Source organism: Chroicocephalus ridibundus, chromosome 2, assembly GCF_963924245.1.
Source record: "Chroicocephalus ridibundus chromosome 2, bChrRid1.1, whole genome shotgun sequence".
Lineage (NCBI taxonomy): Eukaryota > Metazoa > Chordata > Aves > Charadriiformes > Laridae > Chroicocephalus > Chroicocephalus ridibundus.
The window spans coordinates 24,902,100-24,921,038 of record NC_086285.1 but is presented as its reverse complement, the minus strand read 5'-3'; positions in this window follow the sequence as shown (position 1 = coordinate 24,921,038).

The window sequence follows — 18,939 nt, the reverse complement described above, 5'->3', positions numbered from 1 at the left end:
TTACTCCAAGGGCTGATTTCTTGGTTATTCTGGAGAAGTGGAGAAGGCTGGAAGCTGCCCCGTGGTGCACTCCCATCCAGAGGCACTCCTCTGGCAGCTCAGGTTTGGACAGAGAGTGATTTTCTCCAAGCCCTGTCAGTTATTCTTTGCAGAGAGAGCAGATGACAAAATCTACTTGAGTTAATGATACCTAGGTTAAATATTTCCCTATGGTTGTAGGAATCCCTTCTGTTCACTTGGATACCTTCCTGCCAGTGAGCTCCAGACCTATGCCTAGAGGTATCTTTTCTGAAACAAATCTGGATTTGACTATGTGCACTTTTTTAGTGTCTTCTCCCACCTTATGACAGTGGGCATGATTTCTCCTAAAGAGACTTTTCTGTCGTCTTGCCTGATTATTTTCTCACAGTTGTTTCCCTCAGTGTCTTTCAGCTGAAAGACATTTTTTTCTTCCCAGTTAGAAGGGCAGACTTCAAGTCTTTGATTTTCCTTTCCTACATGGCACAATAATTGCTCGTTTTCAGAGGCTCAGCTGATGTTTCCTGCTGTCGGATCTCTCCCCTCTGTCCCCCCGCCCCCTGTTACTTTTCCTATTATTGTGCAATTACAATATTATTTGTAGTTTCCCTGCTAAACTTTTCAGCCATTTTTTTATACGACTTTCATGGCAGTGCTCTTGAATTCCTGACTGACCCACTATATTTTTTTTTTCATATATACTGTTGTTAGCACATCAGAGGCTGAGAGTCCTTCTTAAATAACTTTTCTGACATGTGGTAGGCTGGTATTTGAAAGGATTATAAAAGTTCTTAAAATGCAGTTTGATCTGTAGGACTGTGCTTGACAAAACTTATGTTCTTTGGGATTATTAGCATTTTCATTTTGCATTTAACTGCCTTCATCACTGGATACTCCAACTGACGATATTGCACTGCATTCTCACAAAGAAAAGAAAGCAAGCAAAATTAGGTTGCTCCCTGCCCACTGCAACAGGACAGGAGTTAAGGATGAGATGAGGCCTATCCTAGACTTAAGAATGTAACTAATGGCCTATTGGATTAGGCCTTGATCCACCCTTAAGAGTGCTCTACCTCTGACAGCAGCACTAGGAGGTTTATTCTGGGGATGGCATGGGAGCCTGGCCACTATGTGGTCCATTCCCCTTGGACTTCACCGATACCCAATTTAAAGGAAAAAAAAAAGGAAAAGAAAAAAAGCAGAAATTTTCAGTTTTCAGACTACGGTGAGTGTAAAATTTTGCATCACTGGAGTTATAAACAGCAAACCCCATTATTCCCTGTAGCAGCATGTCTTTTACGTGAAACTACAAAGTTAAAATAAGGAAAGCACTGAAAACAAAAGAAAATGCTTTTGAATACTTAGCATTTTTCTACATAATCTTCAACATTTCAAAACTTCCCTTTGTGATATTCCATCTTATCGTGAGCATCGTTGACCAGAAAATTATTATTTTCAGATTCAGTGACAGCATCATCAGCACCTGAACATTGCCTTCTTCAATAGGTAGCAAAAAGAATTGGAGGGGCTTTGTGAGTCTTGGAAATATATTCTATTCTCTCCCAGCATACATTAACTTCTTCAGAAAAGTTATTATTTGTCTGTCTTTTTACTGACAGCACCTAGTGGCCTTATCCTGGTAAGGCTCTGCTGCAGTAGGTGATTTTGGCTTCACTCTGTACCTGCTGATCTTGGTGAGATGTCTACACTGACTTTTCAGTGGTGCAAAATTTCTCTGCACACTTCCATGTAGCACTGAAGCACCTTAAACCATGCCCTTTCAGACAATCTCTGTACAAATAATCAGCAAGAAGCCTGAGAAGCCATGGGCCAAAGAACTTGCTTCATATTAGGTGGGTGATATAGATAGGCAGGAGTAGGAAGTCTATTGGACACCAATGAGTTGGATGTGCTGTGGTTAAAAATCCTTATTTTAAGCACGTTCCATATTAGGATTTTGTATGGACAACTTGAACAAAATGTTTGTCTTTCTCAGCCTTTCCAGGGTTTCAGGCCCGCAGATTTACTTTTCTGCTGGCGAAGAGTGGAAGCTGACTGATGTTGACTCAATTTGGGAATTTCAAATAGATGGTGATTCAAAAGGCAGCCTATTCAAATCCCCATACCAAAACTTCTTCCCCTTCCAATGATAATATCTGTAAACTGAAGTGAGATAGGATATTTTATACAATCCCAGAAAAAGGTTTGATATCTTCTGTTACCCAGTTGTCTTTGCAAGAAGCATTACTTGGCTAATATTAGCCTTATCTTAGAAGAGACTATTTTTCAAATATTTTATCTGATGAATTTCAAAGGCTGCCTCATAAATTATCTGATGATTTTGCTTGATCATATCACAGTTTGGTGGAATCTGTGTTTCATAAAGAAGTGATGCATGAAGAACCAAAGGGACGCTCACTTAAAAAGTATAAATCCTTTCCCCAAGTTTCTAGCCACAGGAAGAACAAAGATCTCTGATCATCATCTATATGAAATGAAGAACTTGGCCTGTGGAGGAGAAGAGAAAGGCAAGACAATCACAGCTGCATTCTGAATCAAAGTATTTGATTTTTTATCTTTAGTCTTCTGATTCTTTCAAATTTCCCTAAAAACTTAAATTTTCTGCAACAAATTAATGGTTTTCATGCTAGTTCTAAACCCCAAATAAGTATCCTTATGTAACTAATTGATGCAGCAACAAAATGATTGTTTCTACATCCCTAGGTATCTACCTCTAGGTAAATAAAATATTATGGGAAGAGTTTAAAACCAAGAGTGGTTGTTAATTTAGAAACATACTAAACCATTTGTTAACAACTTGTAAATCTGATTTTGGGTTCCGTCATTGCATGTAACACATCGCATTAATTAAAATGGATGTTTCTCACAGGTAACTTTGACCCACATCTTTTGAGCTGCGATTTTGATAGCTGTGCCATTCATACCACTGTTTGCAAGTGGAAATGGCTTTTTCTTTTCGCTCCTGATCTCTGATCAGGATATTACACTGGGCCTCATTAGACCTTTTACAGAGAAATGGGATTTTTTAATGGGAAGACTGAGATCTAAAAAAAGCAAAGCATTTCCATGAAATAATTTCTTTTGTCAAATCTAATTTGCCAACAATTGTTGGGAACAATTGTACTTCACAACTTGTGAGCTAGGCAGGTTTTCAGTTCTGACTAAGCTCATGCAACATGCATGTCTGCCTCTGCAGTTGCACGGCAATGAGGACAACCTCTGAATCACTTTGTTTCTGAGGTCTGGGACAATGATTTCACATAATAGTTCTAGGTGGAGAAGCCCAGACAATCTCATTTACCCATCTGTTCAGCTCCCACAGCCTGAGACATGGTGCCCAAAGTATCAGCCCCTAAAAGTTTAAGTTGGAGGTCAGGTTTTCAGGGTTAAGCTTCTAGATCTGTGTCACCTTCTCCATCTGACTTGTCTCAAGCACAGCCTGGGGAACTTGTCCCTGAGCATGGGCGACAAAATACGTCTTGAAACCCTGGGGTCTTCAATTGTGGAATGTTCAGCATGTTCATCCTGCCAGCAAGTTGTTTCCTATCACAAAAAAGCAGACTCAAATTAACAGGTTTTGTTAGTGCCACTCCTTACTGCTCACTAGTGAAGGACTAAGATAAGCATCATGGTTTGCTTACCTAGATTTTAAGGAATTTGAGCAAGATTGTGTTTCAGGTGAAGACACTGAAAAGCAGTCACCTACGTGTGAGATAGATAGCCAGCCACACTCACGTTACAGTCTGTGGAGTGCTAGGAGAGGATTTAATTATCAAAACTTAGGTGCCTTGTTCTGGCTGAGATGTTCTTGGTATCCAAGACACCTGCAGAGGCCTGTCAGATACAATGCAGTACCTACAGCAGCTGTGTGTCCTTGGGGAAGTAAGCAGGAGATATCTGTCACCTATGTTGCAACACCTCAGCTGAGTCCCCAGCAGCTCAGCAGCTGAATTGTGCTCTGCCTCAGCTGTAGTGGAAGATTAGACACCTAACTCACAGAGAAACACCTGCTTTGAGAGTCCTGAATTTAGGTGGCTTAGTCTTATTAGGAGCTCAGGATTTGAAACCCATTCCACACACTCACTCACTGAATTTCAGTGTTTCCCAACGGAAATGTTGCAGGCTTTCAGTTTTGTGAGGTTCCTTCAGTTTTGTCTTTTCCCCCTTGAGTCATGAGTGAAATGTTTCAGCTGGAAAGCCTAACAACTGTGCCCAAGTGAACCATATGCTTGCTGACTTCATGTTACCTGTTTCCCTCTCTCGTTTTCCCAGCTGCTCCTGACCTCCTCGGGGCCTCTCCCAGTGAGAGATACACCACACGGTCTTTAGGAGACTCTGTTGAAAACAGAGGGATGAAGTCCTAGTCTTCCTGTTTGCTGCACAAGTCATTCCCCTAAACTGGGAAGCCCATGGGTGCACCAAAACATGTCTTTAAAAAGCGCACGTACATGAACACCTGTCTGAATCTTTGTTGCTCTCCTCCCTGGCTGGGCCACGTTTCACATTTCTTATGGAGAGTTGATGTTGAGCAGTACTGGCAACTTTCTGCTGTAATTATAAAAGAATATAATGACAAGGAAATGAGAAACAAGGAAAGTATCCCAAGGGTCACACAGCAGTAATGTGCTCTATGAATTCCTTTTAAAGTGATTTGTAATGGGGAGGAGGGATAATTAAACTTGTATCTCTTTATTTCTTTGCAACATAATCCCAGGGGCTAGTTTAGGTTAAAGCATCCCCATTCACAGTATCATGCAACGGAGAATTTTGCTCCATACCGGATTAGATCTCAGAAGAGGATGAGGCAAGGAAGTTCTCTGACATGGATGACAACCATGTTAGATCCACAGTGAAGAATCACCTGTTCTTCACCCTTGACCTTACATGGTGGAGATCCATGGCCTCAAAGTTTTGGAGGCAGCTGGGTAAGGGAAAGTAATACATATATACTTCCCAGTTGTGTTAAAGTAATGTAATTGCCACTAGTGTTGTATCTTTTTTGCAATTGTCTTTTTGCAATGTCTAGGATGTTGAGAAGTGCTGTTTAACTTTAATAAATTCATAATTTTATTGTGCTCTGCAGCAAATCTTAACTGACTCTTCGAGGTTCCTCTTCAGTTCCCGACAAATGATTATTTGGCTGTCTGTCTTCTAATCTCGATCCATACTGAATTTTAAAACAATAAAAATCATTCAAGTTGGCAAGTCTTTGATAAGGGAAACATTTCTATAATTAGGATTAACTCAAAATACATACTGCCTGTCCTTACTAATTCTCACGCTTATTTAGAAGCATGATTCAGCATCATACTGTAGGAGCCAACTACATGAATTTAAACAGCACTCCATCAATCTGTAAAAGAAAGTGACATAAGCCAATATAGCTGTGTGTACAGTAGATAAAACTAACCATCTCCAGAGATTTCTATTCTAGGTAAACAATTATGTGCACTGAATAACCCTATACTTCCACAAGGCCTTTAGAAAAACTTGCTGTTCGCTTGGAGGACAGTTTCTGTGAAGGCTAATGCCACTGAATTTAGCTTGTCACAGTATTGATTAAGGTGAGATTATTTTTGTCCTTTATGTTGGACCAATTTTTTATATTATAAAATCCTTCAGTACAGCAGATAGTGTCTGTAGAAGAAAGTGATTTTTTTTCCCCTGCATCATTTCCATCCGCTTTATTAAAGGTAATGGTCTGTATTTTTGTTATGCGTGAAAATAAAGTGAACACAATCAGAAATGAGTGCACATTTAAATGCCTATCTTAGCTGAGAGGGGAGACTGGGAAGCTGATAACCGATAACCTGAGGATAATAGGTTTGCCTAGTCTGTAATTTCCTTTGTGGGTTTAGTGTCTCGCATAATTGTTGCAGATAATATCAAATAGTAATTAGCATTTGTGCAGATTTGGGGTTAATTTTCATCTTACATATATTGATATAAGTCTACTGACTATAATAATACACTCATTTGTATCAGTTGGCTATCTGGCAGTTTCTCTTCTCTTTATTTGCTGTCACTGCCAACAACGTGTTTTGGAGTGGGAAAAGGTAAGCGAGGAACTGACAATAAAGCAGTAGATAAAGAGGAAAAAATACTTTAAAAGCACGATGGCAACCTGTCCCCTCAACCTCAGTCAAAGATCTGGCAGTTGCAGGAACCTGATTAGCAGTGCTACGAGGGAAATACAGTTGTCCATTCCTGGTCTGCAGGTGTTGCAGTAGGTATTCTATTGTCAGACAGCCAGGGTTTTGAATCAAAGTAATTATTTCTTGTAGGAAAAAAAAGAAAGTGTTATCCGTGTTGTTATAATAGCAATTACCCATCATGCATGTTATCCGTGTTGTTATAATAGCAATTACCCCGTGTAACAAAATGGGCACTTGGAGAATACCATTATATCACTGAGTTTCTGACTCTGTGGTCGTTAGATTTTCCTTTTTTGCTTCCATTTGATGTCAGGTGTCTTCCACGCTGCCCAGTTAATTCCAGCTTCAGATGCTGTGTGCTTTGAGTGCTTCAGCTCTTGAGAGCACTAGACGAGACACCTGGCTTTTGAGCGGACTGTTTTACGGATAAGTGAGAGAACCTGCTCTGTTACCCTGGTGGCAGTGAGCATTGAAATAACAGCGCCCAATCGGTCATAGCCCAGAGGACAGAGAATCAGTGCAGTAGGAAAGAGGAAGTTTCCACAGAAACTGAACTGATCTAAACCTGAATGAATGAGGGTTAGTCATACATGAAATGTGTTCTACCTGGCAACTTCAGAAACAGCAGCTTGGAAATCTAGAAGGCAACAGCATGTAGCAAATATGACACTTATGTTCTTTTCCAGGTAGAGGAGTGTATATGTAATTTATTTAGTCTCAAGCTTGCACAAAGCCAACCTCTAGACATTTACTGCAGAAAGTCTCGCTAGACTTTTATTCTTTGTTCTTCCACCCACTCTTGCAGATCTGAGTGAAATTAACTGGAGATGTGAGCAGCCACTGTCCCTAGAACATCATGTGCCTCTAGTATTTGTCATAGCCACAAAAACACACACTGAAGCAGGCTGTATGCAAACGGGGCACTTACCTTCTTCCCAAAATCCAACAGGAGTGGATTCTCAAGCAGAAGCCCCCATACATGGTTTGGAGTCCAGAGGAGGTTGACAAAAGGGATTGTAGCAGGGAACTGCATGGCAACATGCCTGAGTTTCCAGCCTCTGTGGGGATACCTAGGACACAGAAATGGTCTCAGAAGCGAGTAACATCAGCACGATAGCAGCACGTGCTGGTTTGATTCACCTGTGTTGCTTTGGCTGCCTGCCTTCCGGGTGCGTGCAGAGGGTCAGGACCTCTTCTGATGTTCAGACCCTAAGACAATGGCAGTGTTCAGTGGCAGGTGGGGAACTATAAACTACAGGGACATATATTCTTTTCTTTTTGCATTCTGGAATTTCTCTCACATGTTTTTCTGAGCCAAATCCTGGTCCTATTGTGTTTGCCACTGAATTTCTAATGTTGGATAAGTTTACACAACAATTACATGGATGTGAATTAAGAAGTAGTACGGATTTTGGTTTTGTGTGTTAGAGGTATGAAATAATTTATTTTGTTGCTTCCGTTCTCAAATTTCATTGCTGCAGGAGACAGCTGGTCATATATTTAACAAATGTAAAGCAATAATAATTCATTGACAAATAAATTGGCAAAATAGGCTCAGAGTATGCATCTACTCTGTAATGAGAGATGATTAAAAAGAGCCCAAACATGTTAGCTAAGAAAAGGAACTCTGATTTGTTCATCCAAGATTGAGCAGACAAGCTGACCTAGGGATGAACAGAAAGTAATTATGAGTAATTATGTCATCATCTACCCACATCCCTCCATATTATTTTAAATTAACCTTTACCATCACAGAAAGGCTGTTGAAATGATTTTATCTAAACTCCTTACTATGAATAGCAACATGGACTGGCCCAGAGGAGTTAGATGACCCAGCTAACCTAAGGCACAGAAAGGTCAGGGGTTTAACCAAGTACCTTGACTTCTACCGCTTTATTTAAAAATGTTCGTTAAAAAGCAAGCCTTATTTCCCTCCTGCTATGCCTCTCCTGTTAGATGTAGTCTGTTTAGTGTAGCTGCAGTGAGCAATGAGACCTTTTCTGTTCTGAATCCACGGTGGCATCTCTGCCTAGTGCTGTGCCGCAGCACCGAGATGCCCTTTTCAGAGGCTGCTTCAGGATCGCTGCAAGGTGCATCAGTGACTTGCCCAGGATGACTCCTTTAGGTTGCAAGCGGAGCTCATATTCTCATTGCCTGTTTGTTTTTTTATGTGAACCTGTGAATGATTTATGCATTTTTCATATGAGAAAAATGTTTGCTTTCAGAACGAGGGTGTGAATAGATATGTTAGCACTCTCCAGACAGCTGCAGAACATGCTGGATGATTCACCCCAGGAAGGCCAGATGGGAGACTAACCCTGGCTTCCAAGGGGGAAAGTTCAAATGCTGGCATAAGGGATTTTGAAGCAAAAATTTTTGACCTCAGCTTATGATGTTTAACATTTTAATATAAAAAATGTTATGGGAATTTAGATTTGAAAACAAGGAAATATTTGCTGCAATGCACGTAATGGAAATGTGGCCCTTTCAACTCATGGCTCTGGAGTGCTGAGTAGCAGTGGGCTTATTGCGCTGTACTGAAATACATCCCACCTCAAAACATACCTAAATTGGAGCAGTGTTCAAATGGTAGCGGTTTGCTTGCCTGCTGCTTTCTGCCCTGCTTACGCTTCTCTTTTTACTAATTTAAAGACACACACCTTTGCAGTGAGGAACGGCTAGAAAATAAAACTGGTGACTCTACCTGATGCACTCAGCTCCCTGATGTATGTTCCCTAGGACTTCCTCATTAACTTTTCAAAGCCTCTGCATTTGGTGGAATCACTGTAGGAGGTTCATAAATGATGAAGTAAATAGCTCCTATTCCACAACTGCATGGAGAATGAGGGAGAAAAAAGTCAGAATGTGTTCGACAATCACTTGTGTGTTGAGCAGTGAGTAGTAGCAAGTAAAACTGTTCTGATAAAATTAAGAAGATCCACAGACTGTTACTTGTTTCCTAAAACACTAGCTCTTCTGAGAAGAAGACACTTCCAACATTTTGGAGTCCAGCCTTGAGCATACAGGCAGCCAACATCTAGCCATTTGGTGTAGAAAGGCCCACTGGACATCCGTTTGTGCATCCATTTGCTCTTCTGCCTGAATGGAATTAACTGGAGGTGTGAGTAGCCACTATGCCCGAAAGGCCACATGCCCCTTGTTCTTGTCACAGCCATAAAAAGTAATGAAGAGCTCAATGAAAAGTAATGCAACAATATTGAAAATCAAGAGGCAGTCTACATGTCATTGGAATCATTTCTTTCTATCTTTGTTTTACCAGGCTATTAATGCTATAGCTGAAAGGTGACCACAAAAATACCACGAATTTTTCCAAAGGTGAATAAAGTATGAAAAAATAGGAAGTTAATTAATAATATGAAGATTTGCAAAGTTCATTCTATTTTCTTTTAATATATCCAAAGCTTTAGAAGATACCTTACTGGCCTTGTGTTACACTGATTTGTACTATCTGGATATGTTCACCAGGTCATGGATGGTCATTGCTTCATTGTGGTGTAGATATTTACACAGCTTTCACTCTATCTGTGTTCCCTATTGAAAGCAAAGCTCCATCTGTGAGAAATAGACACTTAATGCAATAAAGGATAGATATTTTTGACCTCCATTTTGGCAGTGTACTTCCTATCAAGAGCACAATTACTTCTTTATTTCTGGAAGTCTTGTTCCAAGGTGATTTTTTTTCCCCACTTGACTTAATAAGCTAAAAAGTTATTTGGGATTTCAGGTTGTCCTTAAAGTCTCTGCCAGGTACCCTCATCACCCCCATAGATTCTTCCGCAAAAAACAATTGTCCTAGAGGTACATCCTACATCCTTCTGGCTATGTCTAAATATCTACTTGTAATCCTTAGTACTGGAAAATTGTAAATGTTTAGTAATAACAAATATTTGCTTCATTAGGAAGGAGACTGCACATTTCTGTAGTTGAATGGCAAATTAGTAATGATTGTCCTAATGATTCATGGTAGTTCTATGTGACATAGAAAATTTTATTTGTATAAAAGTACATGTTGTAGTTTTACCTCTGTAATAATTACACATTGGCAACAGTGTTAGTAATTATATAGCTTATTTAATTGAGGCAAATAAATTGTGTTACACAGAATGAACAACAATCTGGGTGGTTGCTTTTAATACAAGGGTATCCAGATGATGGAAAAAACCCGTTTTCTTTCCTGACATGTAATATGATAGTTTTTATATTGCTCCAGATATGTTTGATCTGTTATAAGACAATTTGGAAAAAATAATGAATGCTAAGGAAAAAATCTATGCCAAGAAAGCTTGATTTTCCTCTAGAAATAATGTGAGCTAGCACCAGCTTAGGTAATCCTTGCTATCTTATGTAGCAATATCGTCCACGTTTTGATGTGATATTAGTGGATGCAACCCTGGTCTTGTGCCTGTTCTGTGGGTTTTACCCAAGATTTTTTTGGTTACACTCTCAACAGCCTCAGTCTATGTCTCAGGCTCGGAACAACCACTACAGAAGTGTGCAGAAGCTCCACTTCTGTTCCCTTTGTACTTGGACAGAAACCTACGAAACCATGCCCGCCTTGATGCTTCACTCCACCAAGACTTCTGGATGTGCCCCCACTGTTATTTGAGATCAGCCTTGTGTACTTTCCTATTCTGCAAAAATCTTAATGTACATCATAACCTCCACCAAGGTCATCCACATTGTTCTTTGGGAGACACCTCTGTGAATCAGTAAGCAGACTGCTACGGGTCTTCTAGGTTTCTCTTCTGTTTTGGGTAGAAGGAACACAGAGTCGTCTCGAAGGTATAAAGAGAATTATAGAATTGTCAGTAGAGGATTTCTGTGCCCAAAGTCTACTTTTTTGAGCAAACTGCAAGCATTGAGGTATAATCTGAGAAACTAGCAGGTTTAACTTCATATCCCAATAACTTGGTACAGCTTTCGTGCTTGCATAGAATTTTTATCTAGGAGCATCTACTGTAAATGTCCTGTTCTTTACAGCAGTTTTAAAGTCAATTCTTAAACTACCAGTCCAAAATGGAGAAACAACTGATTTGAAAATCAGGAGGTAACATTTCTGTTTTCCTTCAGTATGACCAGAGGGGTTGTAGAAACTGTGTTGCCACTGTCCATTCAAGTAGAAGAGCCACAGCTCTGGCCTGTGTATAATGGCAACATCCCAGAAAGCCCTGCAACTTTGGCCAGACTTCAGTGGATTTGATCTGTAGCATCATCTTCTGTAATAAGCTGTTTTCTAGGAAACTGGAAAACTGTATGAACACCAACATATAGAAAGCTGTCAAACTGACCATCCAGTTTCAAAGACAACAGATGTTGGTAGTGTCATAAAGAGATATTTTCTCACTGCTTTTCTCAGTACTCTTTTCCTCACTACTTTGATGGCTGCACTACATATGCGTAAAGCTTAAATATTCTGTGATTACTGCATGCTTGTCTGAAACACTAGCAATGAGCCTAGATAAAAATGTCGCCTTGAATCATATTACGTGGTGCCATCCCACAGGTACAGCACACTCCAGTGTGACACTGAACAGTTCAATGCACTCCTCTACTAACTAAATAAGGAAACAGAAATAACCCATAATTTCATACAACGTGCCATTGGTGGGAAAGAAATTGCACCAGAAAAAATATTTTTGTCACTCTCTTCTTTTTCAAGAAATAAGTTCTTTCATTCTGTCTCTCTTCTCATCCACATTTTTTTAAAGGGACACACTCCTCCCAGTGTGGTTTTTTTTTTCCCCAGAAGATGGTAGAATGGTTGAGACGTGTTTCTATGATCTTTCTACTACCATGCCAGGGAACTTCTTGCTTATATACAGCACGGCTTTTGCAATACCTGCTCGCCTGATCAGTTGCTACAGCCATGAAGACCTTTGTAGGGAAGGTAGATTGATCCTTGAGAGGCCTTGTGGCTGGTGTCATACTATTTTGGTGGAAAAGTAAAGTTAATGAAAAGATACAGCAAAATGTAGTAGATAATATAGAAATATAGAATATATAATATAGAAATACAGAATAACAAGGGAGAGAAGCTTCAGAATTTAGAATAGAAGAGAGGGACACTGAGATCAGGAAAATGGAATAAAAACAGGTTTTAGAGCTGAAATAATGGAAAGGAAGACACAGTATCTCTTTGGGTGAGGACCCTTTCCTATAAGAGAAACTTTTCACTGCTATGGGGTCTCAGAGGTGTTTCTGGCCTGCAGCATACTTTCCTAGGCTCCTCCTTGTCTTTGGGTCATTAATTTTCAAGTTTCAGGAATCCACGCTTCAGTTAGCTGCATTGGGATGTATTGTTCATTGTGTCTTGGTCACCTGAGCAGGAAGGTTTTTCTGCTGAAGCAGGATATCTGCTGGAAATTAAGAAAATACTCAAGGCTTAGCCATGGCCTTGAGAATGACGGATGAAGATTTTCAGACGGTCGTGGGTAGTCAGTCATCTTTTTTTTCCCTAATAAAAAAAATGAGAAAATAGTGTGATATACTTGAGAAAATACCCGAACACTGAGTGGGATCTTTTGGGAAGCTCTTGAAAAAAAATGTTCTTTCCTTGAACAGAGTTGTTTACTTAAAAAAAGCAGGTATTATTAATTTTAATTTTCAGTGCATTTGTATGTGTTAGGTTTAAAAAAAATGTTGAAAGTGCCTTGGCTGAAACTTCAGTTCACTTGTGACATCTGAAACTATGAAAAGAAATCACAAGTACCATCAAGGCACTACCTTTGTGAAGTGTTTACATTTCTATCTTCCTCTGCTGCTTGGGAGTCATCCTCAGTAGTTCACAGCACATAGCAAAAATTTTCTTTGCTGACGAGTTGTGAAAGGTAGGGAATTTCCATAAGCAATGGGCTAATGAGATACCTTTACAAAATCAGACCTTTGAGTTATTCCATCTGCCCATAAGATATAAGAATAAGAAAACAATAATAAATAGTTTTGGTGCTCTTTTTTCTTCCTCCTGCAGTGCTGCTTTAATTCCATGAACAAAGAGACTGAAAAACTTCATATGTTTGGGCCATCAGTAATCAGTATGTCAGTGAAACCCAGATGCTCATCAGTGGATTTTGCATAAGATGATAAAATATATCATTTCCCTTAAATTCATTACAGTTTTGTTTATCATACCAGCAATGTGTCACTTAATTCTTCATTCTTTTGTGGAATCTAAGCAAGATCCTTTGCTCTGCTTTAAGCAGTAGATTCAGAGCCCACTTGAAGTGCCTGTAAATAGTCAACCCCTGCAAATGATTACCTAGAAGTAGAAGAAAAATCAATTAAGACTCTTCTGAGAAAAATGTAAGCTTGATTTCCTCTTTTAAATAAGAATTCTTAATTCTAGAGTTTCTTGTACATAATACTTAATCTCAATGAACAGCAAAGTTTCCTTATAATGCATTAGGACTAGGTCAGTGAGTTTCTCCTGCCAATCTGTACTGTTCTCTTTAGCACAAATACCCCCAGACACACAGTACAAAACAACATGATTGCTAAAACACTTCTAATCCCTGAGATGATATAGGCGAACTTGATTGGTCTATGTTTAATTGAGATTGAGAATGAAATAAAAAAGCAATGGAAAACATTCTGTTCATCTGGCAACTTATGTAAACCAGTGCTATTTTAACTATCTCACATTAGCTGATTTATTGTTGATGTCATAGAAAAGTGTATATTTGCACTTACCCACAGACATATATGATGTGTGCATCACTCTGATCCAGGATGTGAACCGATGCAGAAGTTCACTAAGATACGTGGAGTTTAGCAGAAGGAAAGATGCTCATCAGACCCTGTGTGTGATGAGTTGCCATCATGCAAATTTTATGTTAGCTGTATGCATACATTAGATGTCATCAAACGTGCATGCACACATGCCTGACTTGGAAGCCTGATATCATGCAGAATATGAAAACATAAAACTCTAAATGATTCACAGAATCACAGATTCAATTTCAGCATCTTATTTCTGGTAGCAGTAGCTCGGTCTTAAAAAAGCCTTGGGGCCTCAATGTGAGAGAAGCTGCCATTTTTATAATTTAAGCATAGATCTAAAATGCTGTATACTTTTGCATTATGACAACTTACACTGGGAAGTGAGAGATAGCACCAGAGGATGTCTGTGTTGAAAAGGTGTTCAGGTAGAAAGCATGATCTCCTTTGGGATTCAGCAAGGAGGGCAGAGATCTCAACTGGTTAAGATGAATCAAGACAGTAAGAACAGAACTGAACTAGAGCCACAAAATTTGGATCTGGTCTTAGATTTCAGGCATTGCTAGATTCTGAGTAAGTCCGTTCTGCGCACCTACAGTGGGAGCAAAAGCAGACCCAGCTGCCACTATGCAAGTGACACAGTGTAGGAGCCTGAACCTTTCCAAGAGCTACAGAGTGCTTATATACTGGAATATGTAAGTCCCTCCCAAAGACAGAGACAACCATAATATGGCTAAAATACCAGTTCCTCCCCAATGTGTGACAAGTGTGGATTTAGTCAGGTGACTGGGGCTGCTCTTTGGTGGTCAAGTCATTCAAAACATGACATCAGGGTGAGGCCAGAAATCTGCCTTAGCTGATGCACAAATATATCTGAGAGCAGATATAGATAGATAGATAGATAGATAGATAGATAGATAGATAGATAGATGGATAGATACATAGATAGATTGATTGATAGATAGATAGATAGATAGATAGATAGATAGATAGATAGATAGATAGATAAAGAGACAGCAGATAGACACACTGTGAACAGTGAAATTTGTGAGTCCTTAATGTTCTCTGGAGTCACAAGTGTAATTTCATGGAAATTACATGGACCCTGTTGCACACCTATTGCTTGAACCTTATTTTAGAAACCATCATCATGCTTACATGTCTTTGTTTTAGCGGCCTGGAAATTATCCTGTTTACCTATTTCAAAACATAGGACTTCAGGTGATTTTGTTCCAAATAACACTACTCTCTGGAATCTTTGGAAGGCCAAGACAGTTAATATAATTCCTAGGTTTATTGCATGGAATTGGGCAGCTACAAGCTAGAGCGAAAGGCAAAGGATGGCCAAACAATTGTTTTAATGGCAAAGAGCAATTTTGTGTAGAATGAATACCCTGCATTTCCTCTGTCACATCTCCAGCATTTTACGTCCTTATTTGGAGAAACATAGACAGCTCATGTGGTGTAACGTATACTCTGAACACATTGAAATGAATTTTTGTGTCCTAATGGGAGCTACCTGAAAAATTGTAATCTTTAGTCACTAACTGTAATGGGTTAGCATCTTATGTGTTGAAGATATCTATAGCTAAGTGCCATATCTAACCACAGTTTCTGTTCTTCCAGGACAGGCGTGATGAGTTTCCCGTACAGTATATGAAGGTCCTCTCCACCTTGGCATCAGTGCCACCTACTACAGCTCTACTCAGTTTATAAGCAGCTCTGTAGGTTGCTTAAATGGCTTTTTGTATACAGCAATGTCAAAATATAAAGGTAAAACTTCTAGTTATTTAGCTCTCAAAGTAACATTTTTCAGGCCGGAAAACAGGGTTGAAGGGGCCCATACAGCAGAGTCTATATAGAAAGAACAGCACCTCCCATAAGGCACTGACTTTATGGCAACCAGCCCTGATTGAATGTATCCTCCACCATGGGAATTTATGTGGATGTGGGAGCTGTCCTCCCCTTAGATTGTGTCTTCATGCTCATTTAAGCACAGCAGCTCACATTAACTAAAGAGGGTTAAAATGAGCCATCTTTCTTTTGAAGGTCAATTTGCTTTCGTAGGCTGCTTGGTTATCTCCACGCTGTGTTTTTCTCAGCTGGGCCAGGCTCAGCCTTTAAAGCGTTTTCCCATGCAAGCAGAGCAGTGCAGCTGCCCCTCTTAGCACATTCCTCTTCTTGGCTGCAGCCTGGGAGCTTTCCCCAGCTTCTCCTGCCACAGGGCAAACTCACTCCCAGGGCTTCTACTACCATCCATTCCCCAGTGAAGGTTACAAGACGTCAGGGCAGGTCTTCATTTCCCTGTATTCTGTGGGGAATATTCTGAAATACATCAGGAAGAGTACAGAGCTGACCAGCTTGGGTTGAGAAATGTCCTTTGCAGTGTCGTTTGGGCCATAGATTTCTTGTGCATTGATGATTCATAGAAGACGACCATGATGTATCATCATGTTAGGTCTATTTTTAAATACCATGCTCTGGCATGTCCTTTGCACAGGGTTTCTAGCAGATGCTTTAATGGTTTGGATAATATATTTTTCTGTAATAATTGCATCTTATCAAAAGAAGAGTCTTTGAAAGCTCTCTTTTTTTTTTGGCCAGTCATTTTCTTTCTGTGGTTATTGTTTTATCTACACTTGTTACTATGGATTTTTTTGGACTCACATAAAAGACAGTCCCACAAATTTCTTTGACAAAACCTTTTGAAACATTCCATTGCTGCCTCTTTCATTCATTTCTAGCAGCTAAAGCTGATGAAAAACAGATACTGTAGAGAATGTTTATGTGACATACTGAACACTAAAACTGACTGTTTAATACCAGCTAATAACAAACTAGCACTGAAAGTTAACCAATCTGATGATGAGGAAAGTATCTTTAGCTGCATGGGGAGAAAAAATAAAAATGCAAAAATTAAAAGCAAGAAATTAATCTGATGCTGTGTGCAAACATATGTAAGAACTAAATTGAATTGTCATTTGAGCTGAGCAAATAATATGAAGCAAATAATCTATTTAAATCACACTTTCTTTTCATAAATTGGTCACGAGCTGCTTAAAAACATACTTATAATCATATATTATTCACAAAATATTTTGGCAAATAATTCTAGACAACTCTTGTAAAGCACTGGAGATAAATCTACCTGTATTCGAATGTCAGCCCTCTTTTGACTTCAGCCAGGCCAGGCATTTAATAAGCAGCTCCTTATAAATAGCTGAAAATAAAGATCTGTTGTGATTTCCATCTTGCTTTCCTCTTCTGCTCCTTAAGCAGGAGTTGCCTCTATCATGATGAATTGGTTTAGCTGTAGTGAGTCCAGTTTTGAGTTTCAAAAATTTCCAGATGTCCAAAACATAGCAATATGTGTCTTAACACTGCTGATCTACTTTGAAATCTAAAATGCAGTTTGAGTTGCCATGTAGGCACATCCTAAGCTCAGTGCGGAGAGGTAAGCACCCAGCAAGGGTGACTCTAGTGACCCTGAGGAACGTGGGATGAGCCCACAGTAACGGCTCTTCAGTATATAGGGAACACAGGGAGGAGGAGCCATCTACATTTTATGCAGTCCCATTTAGACGTGAGGATTCTTGCATGCTGTACGTAATGAACTAATCTTGTGCCATTTCCATAACACAGAGAACTTCCATTGGCAGATCTGTTAACACAACGTGTCAAGTGAGCACTGGAGTGGATCTATCACGCATACAGGAGGCAAGAGTGTGCCTTGGCTTCTCGTCTGGGAAACTGAGCACTGGGTTATGAAGACAGAGGGAAACAGACGCAAATACTGTGGCAGTTTGCTGGTCACTGTGCATTTCAGTCTTTGCACAGTGGCATGGGTGTCCTCTAATTTATCACTGGGCTTCTGGATCCCATCGATCTTGCTGACCAAACTTAGGAGAAGTCAGTAGCCCATAATCAGGGAGACTAAGGTCAAAATAGCATTTGACTCAATGTTAAGTTTCTCCATAAGTACCAAGTACTTACATGCTTAGACCTGAAAACTATTCAGCGGGAGTTTTACATGGAGACTTTATCCTTGGATTTGCAAAGGCCAAAGAAATTCTAAGGAAAAGTTAAATTGTTTTTCTAACAGGAGCTGACAGACAGGACTGTGACATGATTTTCATGCAATGCTTTTAGTTTTCCAAGCTGCCAAGGAGACTTTCCCAGTCTGAACATGTCCAATCAAGCTGATCATGTCTCTATTCACTATGAGTTTCTAAAGCAAATTTATTGAGAAATCCTTGAGAAATCTTTAGAAAAAAAATGAAGTTGCACATTAACCCATGTATTCTAACCTAAAGGTCACAAAGCATTTCAAATGTATTGACTATAATGGGAATTAAGTGGCTAAATCTCTCTGCTGTACTTTGAAAATATACCCTTAGCAATAGTCTAACCCTTTCTCTGTTTCCAACTGCACATGAGTGACCTTAGAAAGAAAGGATCAGAACATTTTTAATCCAGGTATTTATTGAATTAGCAACAGGGGAAAATACTATATGGTTCTCAGCATTCATTTTACAAGGCTTGCCATCATCATGATGGTCCAATCGTGCAGAGAGAAAGGATTTGTGTTGCATGGGCAATAGGAATTTTACAGCATGATTAAAGTGTTTATTAAAAGTGTTTACAGTTCTAGAAGGATTTTAAGGTTAGCATTAATATATATTTGTAGTACCAAGACATGCTGAGAATTTTTAGTTCATTTTTTATTAAGGAGACACTCAAATTTAAATTTGTTGTAGCTTGGTTTGGATTTTTTTTCCCCTTAAATAGATATGCTGATTCTGAGTCACGAGCCATCTATACTGCTTTCAAATGCCATACCATCAGGCATATCTGAGTGCCTAGAGATTTCAACAGTGGTCTTTCCAGTAATTATATGGAGAACACAGCTAGGCTTGTAGCTAGGATATTGTTTACCGACGCTCTGCAGTGTATTCTCTATATAACTTCTAAGGACATCTGGTCCACCAAAGTAGAGGAACTGCTGCTTGTC